This window comes from Rhinoraja longicauda, chromosome 2 (genome assembly GCF_053455715.1).
Source record: "Rhinoraja longicauda isolate Sanriku21f chromosome 2, sRhiLon1.1, whole genome shotgun sequence".
Lineage (NCBI taxonomy): Eukaryota > Metazoa > Chordata > Chondrichthyes > Rajiformes > Arhynchobatidae > Rhinoraja > Rhinoraja longicauda.
Genome location: NC_135954.1, coordinates 86,926,616 through 86,944,039, shown reverse-complemented (window position 1 = coordinate 86,944,039; position 17,424 = coordinate 86,926,616).

Below are 17,424 nucleotides of genomic sequence, written 5' to 3'. Positions count from 1 at the left end.
CTCCACGCCCTCAACCCCCCTAATCCTCCTCCTCCCTCCCCCCCCTCCCTCCCTCCCTCCCCCTCCCTCCCTTGGAGATAGATTTAAACTTTAAAATGTGAATAACTTTAAAAATATAACACCGATTTCAATTAAACTTCTTCCATTCGCACCAAAGGAACGACGGTGAGTACGGTGGGCCCAAAATTGTCACGCTATCGTGTACCGTTTTGACTGTAGTTCAGGAACAAACAAACAAACAAACGATAGTTTTAGTATATAGATAATGACAAAGGTAAAAGCCATCTTTCTTGAGTAGGGAGCTGGTCAGTGGATGTTACTGGGCTTTAACTGGGTAGTGTATCACAGATTAGTCCAATCCTGTCTTCATACAGTATATCAGTATTAATACTCAGTAGACAGCCATTATAGAGGAATCTTGAATAATGTCCTTCATCGTAGCCCTTGAAACCAATTGGAAAATCTCAGTTGAGATCAGTTCTCTGATGGTTGGACCCATTGATCTTTAATCTCTTAATCTCTGCAGCATTGGATAAGGCTTGAAGACATTGGTTTTGTTGACTATTTGCTATCATTGTACAGGAATGAAAAATATTTTGAATTGATCATCCTCAGGCTTGCTTGAAGAAATATAATCGTAACTCCTTTCCATCATAAATAAATCTGTTGCATCTTTCTCAGTTGTGCAACTCCTAGAATATATAAAGTACAGAACGGAAATAGGCCCTTCAGTGTGAATGTCTGTGCAGAACATGATGCCAAGACCAACCCTTACCTGCCTGCACTTAATCTATACCCCTCCATTCCGTGCATATCCATATGCCTATGCAAATGTCTCTTCAATGCCATTATCATATCTCTCTCAACCACCACCCCCAACAACACGTTCCAGGCACTCTCTACAATCTGGTAAAATCTCTTGCCTCGCACTTCTCCTTTGAACTTTGTCCCCCCTCACCTTAAAGCTATGCCCTCGAGTATTTGATATTTCTATCTTGGAAAATAGTTTCAGTCCACCCACAACTAATTTCAATAACTCGTGAAAAAGCTTTAAAGAGATGAATGGTGTTTCAATTATTGTTGAAGAGAAATATATGCTTCTTTGTGAACAAACATTACAATGTTCTGTGTTTTGTAATGTGAAATCAAAGATTATGCACCAGTTCTTGCTACAGCAAGGATATGGTTAAACTTTCAGAATTTACAATACAATACAATACAATACAATATATCTTTATTGTCATTGTACCCAGGGGTACAACGAGATTGGGAATGCGCCTCCCATACGATGCAATAATTTAAGTAATTAACAGCAACCCAACGAAACCTGTACAAAAAGGACGGGTTGCATCTGAACCCGAGGGGAACCAATATCCTGGCGGGGAGATTTGCTAAAATAACTGCGGAGACTTTAAACTAGTACGGTTGGGGGGAGGGACTCAAACACAGATAGCTAATAGGCAGTGTGTGAGGCAGGAGGCAGAAAAGGGAAACACTCAGACCCAATATGTAGGAGAGAAAGAAGGGAAAAGAAATAAACTGAGAATAAGAAATGATGGGTCCCTTAAATGTGTATATTTTAATGCTAGGAGCATTGTAAGAAAGGTGGATGAGCTTAGAGCCTGGATTGACATCTGGAAGTATGATGTTGTGGCGATCAGTGAAACATGGTTGCAGGAGGGTTGCGATTGGCAATTAAATATTCCAGGATTTCATTGTTTCAGATGTGATAGAATCGGAGGGGCAAGAGGTGGGGGTGTTGCATTGCTTGTCAGGGAGGATATCACAGCAGTGCTTTGGCAGGACAGACTAGAAGGCTCGATTAAGGAGGCTGTTTGGGTGGAACTCAGAAATGAGAAAGGTTTAGCAACACTTATAGGGGTGTATTATAGACCGCCAAATAGGGAACGAGAATTGGAAGAGCAAATATGTAAGGAGATAGCAGATATTAGTAGTAAGCACAGAGTGGTGATTGTGGGTGATTTCAATTTTCCGTATATAGACTGGGAATCACATTCTGTTAAAGGGCTGGATGGTTTGGAGTTTGTAAAATGTGTGCAGGATAGTTTTTTGCAGCAATACGTAGAGGTGCCTACCAGAGAAGGGGCAGTGTTGGACCTCCTGTTAGGAAATGAGATGGGTCAGGTGACGGAGGTATGTGTTGAGGAGCACTTTGGGTCTAGTGATCATAATGCCATTAGTTTCAATATCATTATGGAGAAGGTCAAATCTGGACCAAGGGTTGAGATTTTGGATTGGAGAAAGGCTAATTTTGAGGAGATGAGAAAGGATTTAAAAGGAGTGAAATGGAAATTGTTGTTTTATGAAAAGGATATAATAGAGAAATGGAGGATATTTAAAGGTGAAATTTTGAGAGTACAGAGTCTTTATGTCCCTGTTCGGTGGAAAGGAAAGAATAATAATTTGAAAGAGCCGTGGTTTTCCAGGGAAATTGGACACTTGGTTCGGAAAAAGAGGGAGATATACAATAAATATAAGCGGCAGGGAGTAAATGAGGTTCTTGAGGAATATAAAGAATGTAAAAGGAATCTTAAAAAGGAAATTAGAAAAGCGAAAAAAAGATATGAGGCTGCTTTGGCAAGTAATGTAAAAGTAAACCCCAAGGGGTTCTATAGATATGTCAATAGCAAAAGGATAGTGAGGGATAAAATTGGTCCATTAGAGAGTCAGAGTGGACAGCTATGTGCTGAGCCGGAAGAAATGGGGGAGATATTAAACAATTTCTTTTCTTCGGTATTTACCGAGGAGAAGGATATTGAATTATGTGAGGTAAGCGAAACAAGTAGAGTAGTGATGGAAATTAGGAGGATTAAAGAAGAGGAGGTACGGACACTTTTGAAGAATATAAAAGTGGATAAGTCTCCAGGTCCTGATAGGATATTCCCTAGGACATTGAGGGAAGTTAGTGCAGAAATAGCAGGGGCTATGACGGAAATATTTCAAACGTCATTAGAAACAGGGATGGTGCCGGAAGATTGGCGCATTGCGCATGTTGTGCCTTTGTTTAAAAAAGGTTCTAAAAGTAAACCTAGCAATTATAGACCTATTAGTTTGACGTCTGTGGTGGGAAAATTAATGGAAAAGATACTTAGGGACAATATATATCATTATTTGGATAATCAAGGCCTGATTAGAAACAGTCAACATGGATTTGTGCCTGGAAGGTCATGTTTGACTAATCTTCTTGAATTTTTTGAAGAGGTTACCAGGGAAATTGATAAGGGCAAGGCTGTGGATGTTGTCTATATGGACTTCAGTAAGGCATTTGACAAGGTTCCACATGGAAGGTTGATCAAGAAGGTTAAATCATTGGGTATTAATAGTGAGGTTGCAAGATGGATTCAACAATGGCTGAATGGGAGATACCAAAGGGTAACGGTTGACAATTGTATGTCAGGTTGGAGGCCAGTGTCTAGTGGAGTGCCCCAAGGATCTGTGTTGGGTCCACTGTTGTTTGTCATTTACATTAATGATCTGGATGATGGTGTGGCAAATTGGATTAGTAAATATGCAGATGATACTAAGATAGGTGGAGTAGTTGATAGTGAGGTAGATTTTCAAAGTCTACAGAGAGACTTGGGCCTTTTGGAAGGGTGGGCTGAAAGATGGCAGATGGAGTTTAATGCTGATAAGTGTGAGGTGCTACATTTTGGTAGGACAAATCAAAATAGGACGTACAGGGTAAATGGTAGGGAATTGAGGAATGCAGTGGAACAGAGGGATCTGGGAATAGCTGTGCATTGTTCCCTGAAGGTGGAATCTCATGTGGATAGGGTGGTGAAGAAGGCGTTTGGTATGCTTGCCTTTATAAATCAGAGCATCGAGTATAGAAGTTGGGATGTAATGTTGAAATTGTACAGGGCATTGGTGAGGCCGAATCTGGAGTATGGTGTGCAGTTCTGGTCGCCAAATTATAGGAAGGATGTCGACAAAATGGAGAGGGTACAGAGGAGATTTACTAGAATGTTGCCTGGGTTTCAGCACTTAGGCTACAGAGAGAGGTTGAACAGGTTGGGTCTTTATTCTTTGGAGCGTAGAAGGTTGAGGGGGGACTTGATAGAGGTTTTTAAAATTTTGAGAGGGACGGACAGAGTTGACGTGGGTAGGCTTTTCCCTTTGAGAGTGGGGAAGATTCCAACAAGGGGACATAGCTTCAGAATTGAGGGACAAAGGTTTAGGGGTAACATGAGGGGGAACTTCTTTACTCAGAGGGTTGTGGCTGTATGGAATGGGCTTCCGGTGGAAGTGGTGGAGGCTGGCTCGATTTTATTATTTAAGAGTAAATTGGATAGGTATATGGATAAGAGGGGATTAGAGGGTTATGGTCTGAGTGCAGGTAGATGAGACTAGGTCAGGGAGAATGGTCCGCATGGACTGGTAGGGCCGGACAGGCCTGTTTCCATGCTGTAGTTGTTATATGTTGTTATATGTTGTTATATGAAACGAAACAATTGTAACAGTTTTTTAGACAGGGTAAAGTGCAAGTTGATCTATGCGTTGTGGCCATCCGGCTCAGCGGGACCGGTTCATAGCAGCTATGGCCCTGGGGATGAAGCTGTTCCTGAGTCTGGAGGTGCGGGCGTAGAAGGCCTTGTATCGTCTGCTCGATGGAAGGAGTTCGAACAGACTGTTGCAGGGGTGTGAAGAGTCTTTGTGGATGCTGGTGGCTTTTCTGAGGCATCGTGTGTTGTAAATGCCCTCCAAGTCTGGTAGCTGTGTTCCGATGGCCCTCTGAGCTCTATGGACTACCCGCTGTAGAGCTTTCCTTTCTGCCTCCGTGCAGCTGAGGTACCACACAGGGATGCCATGCGTTAGGATGCTCTCTATGGTGCAGCGGTAGAATGTCGTCAGCAGCTGTTGGGGTAGACCAGACTTTTTCAGTGTTCTTAAGTAGAACAGTCTTTGTTGTGCCTTCTTGACCAGCGCAGCAGTGTTATTGGACCATGTTAGGTCCTCCGAAATGTGAGTGCCCAGAAACTTGAAGCTGGACACTCTCTCCACACTGTCCCCGTTGATAGAGATCGGGGCATATTCCCCGTTATGTGACCTACGGAAGTTGATGATCAGCTCCTTGGTCTTGGTGGTATTTAGGGACAGGTTGTTATCCGAGCACCAGTCCGCCAGGTTCTGCACCTCCGCTCTATAGTTTGTTTCATCCCCGTTGGTGATAAGCCCGATCACCGTTGTGTCGTCTGCAAACTTGACAATGGTGTTGGTGTCGAATGCAGGAACACAGTCGTGTGTGAAGAGGGAGTAGAGCATGGGGCTCAGAACACAGCCCTGTGGTGTGCCGGTGCTCAGGGTGATAGTGGAGGACAGGTGCGGGCCCATTCTCACTGCCTGCGGTCGTTCCAGCAGGAAGTCCAGGATCCAGTCACATAATGACGAGCTGAGGCCTAGCTGATGGAGTTTGGTGATGAGCTTGGTGGGGATGACCGTGTTGAAGGCGGAGCTATAGTCTATGAATAGCATCCTCACGTACGTGCCCTGTCTCTCTAGGTGAGTCAGGACAGTGTGAAGAGCCAGAGAGATGGCGTCCTCTGTGGATCTATTTGTCCTGTATGCAAATTGATGTGGGTCCAGTGAGTCAGGGATGCTGGATTTGATGTGTGAGAGGACCAGCCTCTCAAAGCACTTCATGACTATCGGCGTTAGGGCAACCGGGCGGTAGTCGTTCAGGTTGGAGATCTTTGCTTTTTTCGGCACCGGAACTATGATAGCCGACTTCAGGCACTTGGGGACCGTAGTTAGAGATAATGACAGGTTAAAGATCCTGGTGAATACCTCAGCCAGCTGTTCAGCACAGTCCTTCAGTACCCTTCCTTGAACTCCATCCGGTCCTGCAGCCTTGCGTGGGTTGACCCTTTGCAGAGCGCGTTGTACCTCCTGTGTGTTCAGTTGCAAGACCTGTCCCACCGCCTTGGCTGGGGTTCTTTCACTCAAGGTGGTTTTGCCAGTTTCAAAGCGGGCAAAGAAGGTGTTAAGCTCGATGGTCAGTGCCATATCGCTGTGGGGGCAGGCAGGGCTGCTCTTGTAGCCAGTGATGTCCCTGACATCCTTCCACATGCTTCTGGTGTCCGTGGTGTTGAAGTGGTCTTCCACCCGTTGCCTGTTGGCAATGCATTAAGCAATTTGAATTAAATGAACCATTCTCCAAATGGAATATAGTTGTTCAAAGCAAATAAGAAACTGCGAAACAAAACTAGATCGAAACGTCACCCATTCCTTCTCTCCTGAGGTGCTGCCTGACCCATTGAGTTACTCCAGCATTTTGTGTCTACCTTCAACAAAACTAGATTACTCAATGCAGGTCATCCAGTTATTTAATAGCTGGTATGTATCTCATTTCCATTGATTTATATCCTTTCAAATAATTATCTAAATCTTGCAGTCCTTTGCATTGGAAATTACAAATGGGAATTCCAAATATTAAATGAAGAGGAGAATGTGTATTTGCATAGATCATAGAAAAGTACATCAAAGGAGCAGGCCCTTCAGCCCAGAATGTCTGTGCCTCACATGATGTCAAGGTAAATTAAGGTGTCAAGGTGTCATCAGTCTGAAGAAGGGTCTCGACCTGAAACGTCACCCATTCCCTCTCTCCTAGATGCTGCCTGATCTGCTGAGTTACTCCAGCATTTTGTGATACCTTCAAGGTAAATAAATCTCATCTGCCTGCATGTGATCCACACTTTTAACATGAGAGGGTAAAGATTTAATAGGAATCTGAGCAGCATCTTTTTCACACAGAGGGTGGTGGGTACAGGGAACAAGCTGCCAGAAGAGGCAGTTGAGGCAGGTACTATCACAACTTTTAAAAGTTATTTGGACAGGTACATGGATAGGAAAGGTTTTGGGGGCATGTGGGCTTTCAGTGAGAGGCTGGTAGAAGGTTCACTGTAAAATGTAATTTGGAGGTTACATTATCCTGATGGGGTTTTCAACTAATCCCAAATAGTGCCTGTTCCACTTCAAGATGAACCTGTTAGGAAGGCAGCAAAACCCTGCAAGGTTTGTTGATAGCCTATTGAGGGGAAATGACCTTCGGAGGAATCGATTGCACAGATTAGACAGAAGAAAAGTGTTCCCAATGGTGGGGAAATCCATAACCAGGTGTGGCAACCGCTAAATGTAGGTAGACAATAGACAATAGACAATAGACAATAGACAATGGACAATAGATGCAGGAGTAGGCCATTCGGCCCTTCAAGCCAGCACCGCCATTCAATGTGATCATTCAATGTGATCTGATCATTCACAATCAGTACCCCGTTCCTGCCTTCTCACAATATCCCTTGACTCCGCTATCTTTAAGAGCTCTATCTAGCTCCCTCTTGAAAGCATCCAGTAAACAAAGTTCAGACTGAAATGAGGAGCAATCTCTACACCCTTCCCCAGAAGGCAGTTGAGGTTCATTCACTGAATATATTCAAGAAAGAGCCCGAAATAATACAAATAAAAATGCCCAAAGAGGCTAAGGAATACGGGAAGAAGATAGGAGCTGGGTGCTGAATTTCAGTGATCAGCCATTACCATATTGAATAATAGAACAGGTTCAGGGTTGAAAGGCCTAGTCCAACTTCTAATTTCTATGCTTCTAAGCTTTTTATGAGCTTTCTGCTCTGCTGACATGGATTGTTTTCCTTCTTCAGTAACAAAGTCTTCAGCAATACGTTTCATCAAATGCATACTTTGTTTCTATCAACACTCTCTCAATGCCAGATGTGCAGCCTAGACTCTTCAATTAATGTATGCTCTTCCTATTCACTACATGCCCCTGCTTTTCTCAGGAAGTGACTCAGTTGCAGTTTAGCAAAATTCAAGAAATATTTAGCAGTTCCATTTGTCGGCCTCTACAAGGATCCCTAGGTTTATTTGTCCTAGCTTCCAGTCAGATCTGGGGAAGAGGAGGAGGTGAGAAGGATTGAAAACTGGAGTTCCAGACTTGTACCAAAGTTGAGCCAGGAAAATAAATGGATTGATTTGAACAAAGCTCTTGAGAAGGCAGAATATGGCAGGGTCATCATTGGAGGAAAGACGCCCTGGTTACAACCCAACGAATAATTTGTTCAACCGATTTCCCTCTAAAGCTGAAATCCTACATTTGAAACACTCAAATAAATTAAGAAGTTTTAAAAATAAATATAAGTTAGCTGAACTCTGTTGTAAATCACAGACACGCCCCATACAGTAATTCCTTTCCACACTGGTAATGCATTTAAAAGGCCTAATGTGGTTTGGGAACATTTGATCTAACCAGACCACCTGCTGCCAGGTTCCTTGTGTGGGGTTCTTTTTTTAAACTGCAAGTTCCCAAGAGTAAATATATGTCGTCTCTGTATTTTACCACCTACTTCCCCACCTTCTTCAATAGGACAAACTCCTATTTTCAGCAAGGCTAAGCTTTAGAAGGAACTAGACCAAGTGGACCCATTGGACCCAAACCTCTCCTGCATTGGTGCAGCACCTTCTCCTCCCCCCATCTCCCCTCCCCTCCTCCCCCCTCCCCTCCTCCCCCTCCCCTCCTGCCCCTCCCTCTCCCCCCTCCCTCTCCCCCCTCCCTCTCCCCCTCCCTCTCCCCCTCCCTCTCCCCATCCCTCCACCCCCCCCCCACTCCATCCCCCTCAACCCCCCTTATCCTCCATCCTCCCTCTACCCTCCTCCCTCCCTCCACCCTCCTTCCCTCCCTCCCCCCTCCCTCCCTAGGAGATAGATTTAAACATTAAAATGTGAATAACTTTTAAAATATAACACCGATTTCAATGAAACTTCTTCCATTAGCACCAAAGGGACGACAGTGAGTAAGGTGGGCCTAAAATTGTTGCGCTATCGTGTACCCTTTTGGCTGTAATTCAGGAACAAATAAACAAACAATCGAGAGTTTTAGTATATAGATAACATAGCCTGACAAGTTAGGTTTGCATGACTTGTGTACATGCAGAAACTTTCTCTAAATAAATTACATTTAATGAAACAATTACTTTGACACCAATATTATTCTAGTTATCAACAAATTAATGAAAACAGCCATCCACAACAGCAACCAGAAATATGTAAACAATACTTAATGCCAAGTTACGATGCATCAACCCCATCCAGGTATTAAACAGAAACTAATGTCAGAGGAGAGCTGGGAGGAACAACCTTTGATATTGTGGTCGTATTTGCCTGAGGAAACCTCAAGTGAATCTTAGCAAAATGGAGTTCAGTGGAGGACAAATGGAAAATCTTCCAAAAGTTGGTGTTCCTTTTGACACAAATAATGATGGCCACGGCTGTCCAAAGCTTATCACCACAACTCCATAACCTCGCTGAACAAGTCCTACATAAATTAATTAATTTATTGCATCATATGGGAGGCGCATTCCCAATCTCGTTGTGCCCCTGTACAATGACAATAAAGATATATTGTATTGTATTGTATTGTATTGTATTGTAACATTCTCACCTCAGTTATCTTCAGCTACTTCCTGAGTGAGTTCCCTGTATTTGAAGACAAGGATTTGAATTACTTTCATTCATGGTGCTCAGTTTTATTCACATTTAACTAGGATGTAACTAGGAAAATTGACAGGGGAGAGTCAGTGGATGTGGTGTACCTCGACTTTCAGAAAGCCTTCGACAAGGTCCCACATAGGAGATTAGTGGGCAAAATTAGGGCACATGGTATTGGGGGTAGGGTACTGACATGGATAGAAAATTGGTTGACAGACAGAAAGCAAAGAGTGGGGATAAATGGGTCCCTTTCGGAATGGTAGGCAGTGACCAGTGGGGTACCGCAAGGTTCGGTGCTGGGACCCCAGCTATTTACGATATACATTAATGACTTAGACGAAGGGATTAAAAGTACCATTAGCAAATTTACAGATGATACTAAGCTGGGGGGTAGTGTGAATTGTGAGGAAGATGCAATAAGGCTGCAGGTTGACTTGGACAGGTTGTGTGAGTGGGCGGATACATGGCAGATGCAGTTTAATGTAGATAAGTGTGAGGTTATTCACTTTGGAAGTAAGAATAGAAAGGCAGATTATTATCTGAATGGTGTCAAGTTAGGAGGAGGGGGAGTTCAACGAGATCTGGGTGTCCTAGTGCATCAGTCAATGAAAGGAAGCATGCAGGTACAGCAGGCAGTGAAGAAAGCCAATGGAATGTTGGCCTTCATAACAAGAGGAGTTGAGTATAGGAGCAAAGAGGTCCTTCTACAGTTGTACCGGGCCCTGGTGAGACCGCACCTGGAGTACTGTGTGCAGTTTTGGTCTCCAAATTTGAGGAAGGATATTCTTGCTATGGAGGGCGTGCAGCGTAGGTTCACTAGGTTAATTCCCGGAATGGCGGGACTGTCGTATGTTGAAAGGCTGGAGCGATTGGGCTTGTATACACTGGAATTTAGAAGGATGAGGGGGGATCTTATTGAAACATATAAGATAATTAGGGGATTGGACACATTAGAGGCAGGAAACATGTTCCCAATGTTGGGGGAGTCCAGAACAAGGGGCCACAGTTTAAGAATAAGGGGTAGGCCATTTAGAACGGAGATGAGGAAGAACTTTTTCAGTCAGAGAGTGGTGAAGGTGTGGAATTCTCTGCCTCAGAAGGCAGTGGAGGCCAGTTCGTTGGATGCTTTCAAGAGAGAGCTGGATAGAGCTCTTAAGAATAGCGGAGTGAGGGGTATGGGAGAAGGCAGGAACGGGGTACTGATTGAGAGTGATCAGCCATGATCGCATTGAATGGCAGTGCTGGCTCGAAGGGCTGAATGGCCTACTCCTGCACCTATTGTCTATTGTCTATTGTCTATTTCCAGATAATGAAGAATTGCTTCGGCAGTCTACAGCAGAAACTTTACCACATTCATGTTGAACACATGAATAGAGGAATTAGGAGCAGGAGTAAGTAATTTTTTCTATCAAGTATATTTCACCATTTGTCAAAATAATGGTCAAAATAATGGTCAATGGTCTTTATCATTATCCTGCACTCCCCATCTCCTATGATTTCTTTAAAGTCCAGAAATATACCAATTTCAGTTTTACTGTAAATAAACGGTTTGAGGTTCCACAGCACTCCAAGGCAGAGAATTACCAAGATTCACCACCGTCTGATCTATTCAGACTCTTCTAAATGCTTAAGAATTCAAATCTAGGCTTTGAATCTCTTCTTATAAGGAAAATACTTCTAGTGAAACCTCACTGCACTCCTCCTGTGACAAATATATTCCTTTCAAGTTAAGGAGGTTATAACCATTTCACGATGACCTTGTATAATTACAATAGGATTCATTTACTCCTGTTCTCAAAACATCCTCCAATAAAGTATGTATACCAATTGTCTTCCTACTTGATTGCTATATCTGCATGATAGTTTGTGCTGGATAAGTAGTGAGATAATATTTGCATTATAATACTGTGGGATAATAACTCCAGCAGGAGTAGAAACTTGTCTCCTGACCTTGACCTTCAATAGTCACTGCGTCCCCAAACATTAGGCGTTATTGACCAGAAGTTTAATTGGCTGGTCATGGCAACAATATGGCTACAGTGACAGTGCAGGGACTGAGTAATCATTGATGAATGGCTCACATTCTAATACCTGTTCACCAGCCAACGTGTCAAATTTATTAATACAATGGATGTAAATGGAAACAATGACACTCAATAGGCTTAACATTGACCAGTGTAAAAGAGGCCATTTCACCAGTATTACTTTCATTGGGTGTAATATCCACCACAGGCATAATGTGGCCGCACAATCCAAAGATCAATAAGAATTTACCACCTCATTTTGAGAGCAAATTTTTATCCTGTAACTTCGAACAATTTGAATATCAATTTTAATTTGTCTTCCACATCACACACCATAGAAATGGGCCTTTCTCCCTGCCACATCCAAGCAAACTCTTTTGCCCATCTACACAAAGGCCAATTACCTGCATTCGAACTATATCCCTCAATAGTGATTATGTCTGAATTTCATTACCACCTCCTCTTTGGAAGCAAATTCAAAATAGCAACAACTCTGTGTAAAACAACTTTCCTCTACGATTTCCTTGTAAACTCCTTCCTCTCATCTTAACCCATGTTTTTTTATGCCCCTACCAAGGGAAAAAAGATTCTGACTATCTAGCCTTTCTATACCTCTCAAAGTTATATATACCTGTATCAGATAACTCGTAGCTTTCATTGCACCAGGGAAAATAAGCTCAGCTTACCAATATCTCTACAACTAAAATCCTCCAATCCAGGCAACATGTGAATGTGAATCTCCTGTGAATCTCCCCTGCATTCATGTTCATACATTCTAGGAGCAGAACTAAGCCATTCGACCCTTCAAGTCTCCTCCAGCATTCAATCATGTCTAATCTATCTTTTCCTCTCAACACCATTCTCCTGCCCATAACCCCTGACATCCTTGAGCATTCGCTCCAGTGTAATCACATCCTTCCTGTAATGTAGTGAGCAGAACTACACATGAAACGCCAAGTGTGACCTAACCAATGTTTTGTCAAGTTGCAACATAACAAGCCAACTTTTATATTCTTTGCCCCAGCCTATGAAGCCGGGCATGCCATATAACCGTCTTCACCAACCTAACTACCTATGTGTCTATTTTCAGAGAATTGTGGGTTTGAAACAGTTGATTCCTCTGTTCACCAACATCACTTCATGCCCTATCATTTACTGTAAATATCTTACCATCATTTGACTTCCTAAAATGCAACAATCAGCAGTCGTCAGGACTAAATGCCATCTGCCAACGCTCTTCACAACTTTCCATGTCCTTCTGGACATGTTTCAACACAACCAATTTTCATGTCAGCTGCAAACTGACTAATTATACCTCTTGCATTCACATTGAAATCATTCATATATATCACAAACCACAAAGGTCAAAGGCACCGGTCCCAGCGGGACACCACTGGTCGCACACTTCCCATCAGAACAGCCTCCTTCTACCATTATTATTGGAGGGGTTTTGTGTGCACATATGTGTGTGTGTGTGTATTTGTGAGTATGTCCACACACTGAACGCTTTTTTTCTCGCTTGTTTATTATATTGTTTACAGTGTACTATGTTTACATATTTTGTTGTGCTGCTGCAAGTATGAATTTCATTGTTCTATCTGGGACATATGACAATGAAACACTCTTGACTCTTGACTTTTGCCCTCTACCTAATGTTATCAATCAATTTTGGATCCCATGTGGTTTATCCAGCGTATGCTGCAGGCAATAGACAATAGACAATAGACAATAGGTGCAGGAGGAGGCCATTCGGCCTTTCGAGCCAGCACCGCCATTCAATGTGATCATGGCTAATCATTCTCAATCAGTACCCTGTTCCTGCCTTCTCCCCATACCCCCTGACTCCGCTATCCTTAAGAGCTCTATCTAGCTGTCTCTTGAATGCATTCAGAGAATTGGCCTTCACTGCCTCCTGAGGCAGAGAATTCCACAGATTCACAACTCTCTGACTGAAAAAGTTTTTCCTCATCTCAGTTCTAAATGGCCTACCCCTTATTCTTAAACTGTGGCCCCTTGTTCTGGACTCCCCCAACATTGGGAACATGTTTCCTGCCTCTAACGTGTCCAACCCCTTAATAATCTTATACGTTTCGATAAGATCCCCTCTCATCCTTCTAAATTCCAGTGTATACAATCCTAGTCGCTCCAGTCTTTCAACATAAGACAGTCCCGCCATTCTGTGAATTAACCTAGTAAACCTACGCTGCACGCCCTCAATAGCAAGAATATCCTTCCTCAAATTTGGAGACCAAAACTGCACACAGTAGTCCAGGTGCGGTCTCACTAGGGCCCTGTACAACTGCAGAAGGACCTCTTTGCTCCTATACTCAACTCCCCTTGTTATGAAGGCCAACATTCCATTGGCTTTCTTCACTGCCTGCTGTACCTGCATGCTTCCTTGCAGTGACTGATGCACTAGGACACCCAGATCTCGTTGTACGTCCCCTTTTCCAAACTTGACACCATTCAGGCCTTTGTCAAATGCCTTACTTCCTTTATTGTTCATTGCAAAATGCCAGGTGATTCTCTCTCTACTTAGTTTAGTTTAGTATATACATACAGCGCGGAAACAGGCCCTTCGGCCCACTGAGTCTGCACCGACCAGCAATCCCCGTACACTAGCACTACCCTATATACACTAGGGACAATTTACAATTATATCAAGCCTATTAACCTACAAGCCTGTACGTCTTTGGAGTGTGGGAAGAAACTGGACATCCCGGAGAAAACCCATGAAGGTCACGGGGAGAACGTACAGCCAAGCACTTGCAATCAGGATCGAACCCAAGTCTCTGGCGCTGTGTCAACAACTCTACCGTTGCGCCACAATGTCGCTGATAGTACAATTTACTGTTGTAAGAGCATTATCACAGAGATGGCAATAATTCGTTTTTATATTTTAAGCAACATTATCTAAACATATTGATCATTTGCTTGATGTGTCATCAAAGGATGTTAGACACAAAGCGCTGGAGTAACTCAGCGGGTCAGGCAGCATCTCTGTAGAAAAAGGATAGATGACGTTTTGGGTCGGGACCCTTCTTCAGACTGAAAGTAAGGGATGGGGAGGGGTGTGGGGCGGTGGGGGTGGGGGTGGGGGTGGGGGTGGGGAGGAGCAGGAGGCGAGAAAAAAACAGGACAAATCAGGGCCGGCAATAAATGACGTCAGGCAGGGTGGTGCTCTGGTGGGCCAATTGTTGGCTAGGCTCAGTGTGACCTCAAGAGGGATTCGATGTGGTGAACTATGAAGCTGGTTAAATGAATAGGGTGTAGACACTTTGTGTCTATCTTTGGTATAAACCAGCATCTGCAGTTCTTTGTTTCTACATAGCAAAGGATGTTAACTGTTGGTATACTATTGTAGAACATTTAGCAATAACGATCATACTAAAGAACCATTACATTAAAGAACTAAGTCATGTCAATGACACTCACTCAAATTTAGATTTGTTACACCGTACATTATTGCCATTTTGTAAGTTTGCTTTACATCAAAATTCTAAAAGTAAATCAATTTCAATCCTATAATTTTAATGATTAACAAGTAAATATAAAGAATACGAATCAAATAATGCACCACAGCTTTTAAAAAACTAAACCCTGCCATTGAAGTATACTTTCTAATTTATGAAACTATTCTAATGCACTCCAGATGTAATTCATATCCTGCCATTGTCTTGGCAACACTTCAAAGTTAAATAATGTATACTTGGCTCTGCATATTTTAGATAAATGGTGAAATGGAAAACAGATCACATTGTGCTTAAAAAACTTTATTTGATTTTAGGTGTGGAACATGTTGCTAAAAACTCTGAATATATCCAAACTTGGATTGTTTTCTCTGGAGCGTCGGAGACCGTGAAAAGATCTGGTAGACGTTTATCTAATTATGAGAGACATGGACAGGAAAGATAGTCGGAGTCCTTTACCCAGGGTTGAAGTTTCGAATGCTAGAGGGAATAACTTTCAGGTCAGAGGGGAAAGTTTAAAGGAGATATGTGGGCTGAGTTTTGTTTTTACAGAGACTGATAGGTAGTGTGCCTGGGGTGTTGGCAGAAGCAAACATGATAGTGGCGTTTAAAAGGCATTTAGACAGGCACATGAACATGCAGGCAGAAGGGATTAATTTTACTTGTCATCATGTTCGGCACAGACATTTTGTACAGAAGGCAGATTTACAGTAAAAGTATTTTTCAAAAGAGAACTACAGTATGTTAGTGTATGAAGGAGAAAAGAAATCCATCAGATGGGGCAGAGATGTGGAACTATCCGAGATGTTCTTGTGTGGTGCTAGCATGGCCTTGATGGGCCAAACTGCCTCCATTTGTGCAATAGCATTTCCATGCTTCTATGCGTTTATAATCCTTTTATACAAACAAGTTCTCACAACTAACACGCCTCGGTGTCTTCCATTGCTGTGATTTCACTGCCACGTCATTAAATGCTGAGAGACAGGGATATTATTTCTCAAAGAATCAGTCTAAAAAGGTGATCTGCTGTTGCTCCAATTGCAGTGCAGTGCACGCCAGATGCTTCTATTTGAAAAGTTGATTTCTAATGCATACACGCACGATCTAAGAAAGAACTTAGTTTTGTAATTAAGCTGCTGAAAAGAAGTTCATGTGAAATATTTGCTTAAATCTACAACAGATTTAGTCGCAGCTCTAGGTAAATAATATGGCTGCTAACCAAGAAAGTGGTAGTTTAGTACTGAATCTCAACCAGCAGAACTATCAACTGTTAAGGCACTGGTACATCAGAATATCACCCCAAGACTGGAGAGTAATGGAAGGAAATGGAGTTTCAGACCGAAATATTATTAATAAGAAATGATTCGGCAATGGAAATAAAAATCTGAGTAAGGATATATTTTAATATTGTTTTTAAAATAACTCGATATTGGGAATAGCACTTTAATGCCAGGTCCTCACCTTTCCAACCTCGGCATGCAACACATCGTCCTTCGAGATTTCCATCACCTTCAACGTGACCCTACCAGTAATCACATCTTCCCATCTCCACCTCTTTCCACCTTCCACAGAGACTTTGCAACTTCTTGGCTCAATCTCCCAGATCATTGCTTCCCCAGGCACTTTCCCCTTCAACCGCAGGAGATGCAACACCTGCCCTAATACCTGCTCCCTTGACTCCATCTAGGAACCCTGACAGTCCTCCAGGTGAGAGAGAGGTTCACGTGCACCTCCACTAACCTCATCTACTGAATCCGATGTTCCCGATGTGGGCTCCCATACATCGGCGAAAACAAGTGTAGACTCACCGACCACTTTGCTGAACACTTATGCTCGGCCTAGGCTTATGGGTTCTCCGAATTGCTAACCACTAACTCCCCATTCCCAATCCCAGACTGATCTTCTTGTCTTGAGCCTCCACCATTGTTGGAGTGAGGCCACACGCAAACTGGAAGAACTGCATCTTCTATTTCGCTTGTGCAGCTTGTAATGCAGTGGTATGAACGTTGAATTCTCTAATTTGAGATCACTTCCACATACACTGCCCCCCTCCCCTACAGTTGGCCTGAAAAACGGTCCCAACCCGAAACGTCACCTGTCCATTTTCTCCAGAGATGCTGTCCGACCCGTTGAGATACTCCAGCATTTTGTGTCTATCTTTGGTATAAACCAGCATCTGCAGTTCCTTTTTATTACATTTTGTAGCAATATCCAGGCTACTGGTGGGGACTAATTAAGGACATTAACCCTCACTGAAACAATGCACAACAGAAAATTTCTCTTGGCAGTTTTCCTAATTTCTCCTATTTAATTGTATTCTGCTAAATTAGTCTTTCAGGCTATCCTAGCAGGCAACCTCACAGAAATCACCTCTCACAGAAATCAAAAGACATCTCATGCAGATTAGAAATGTT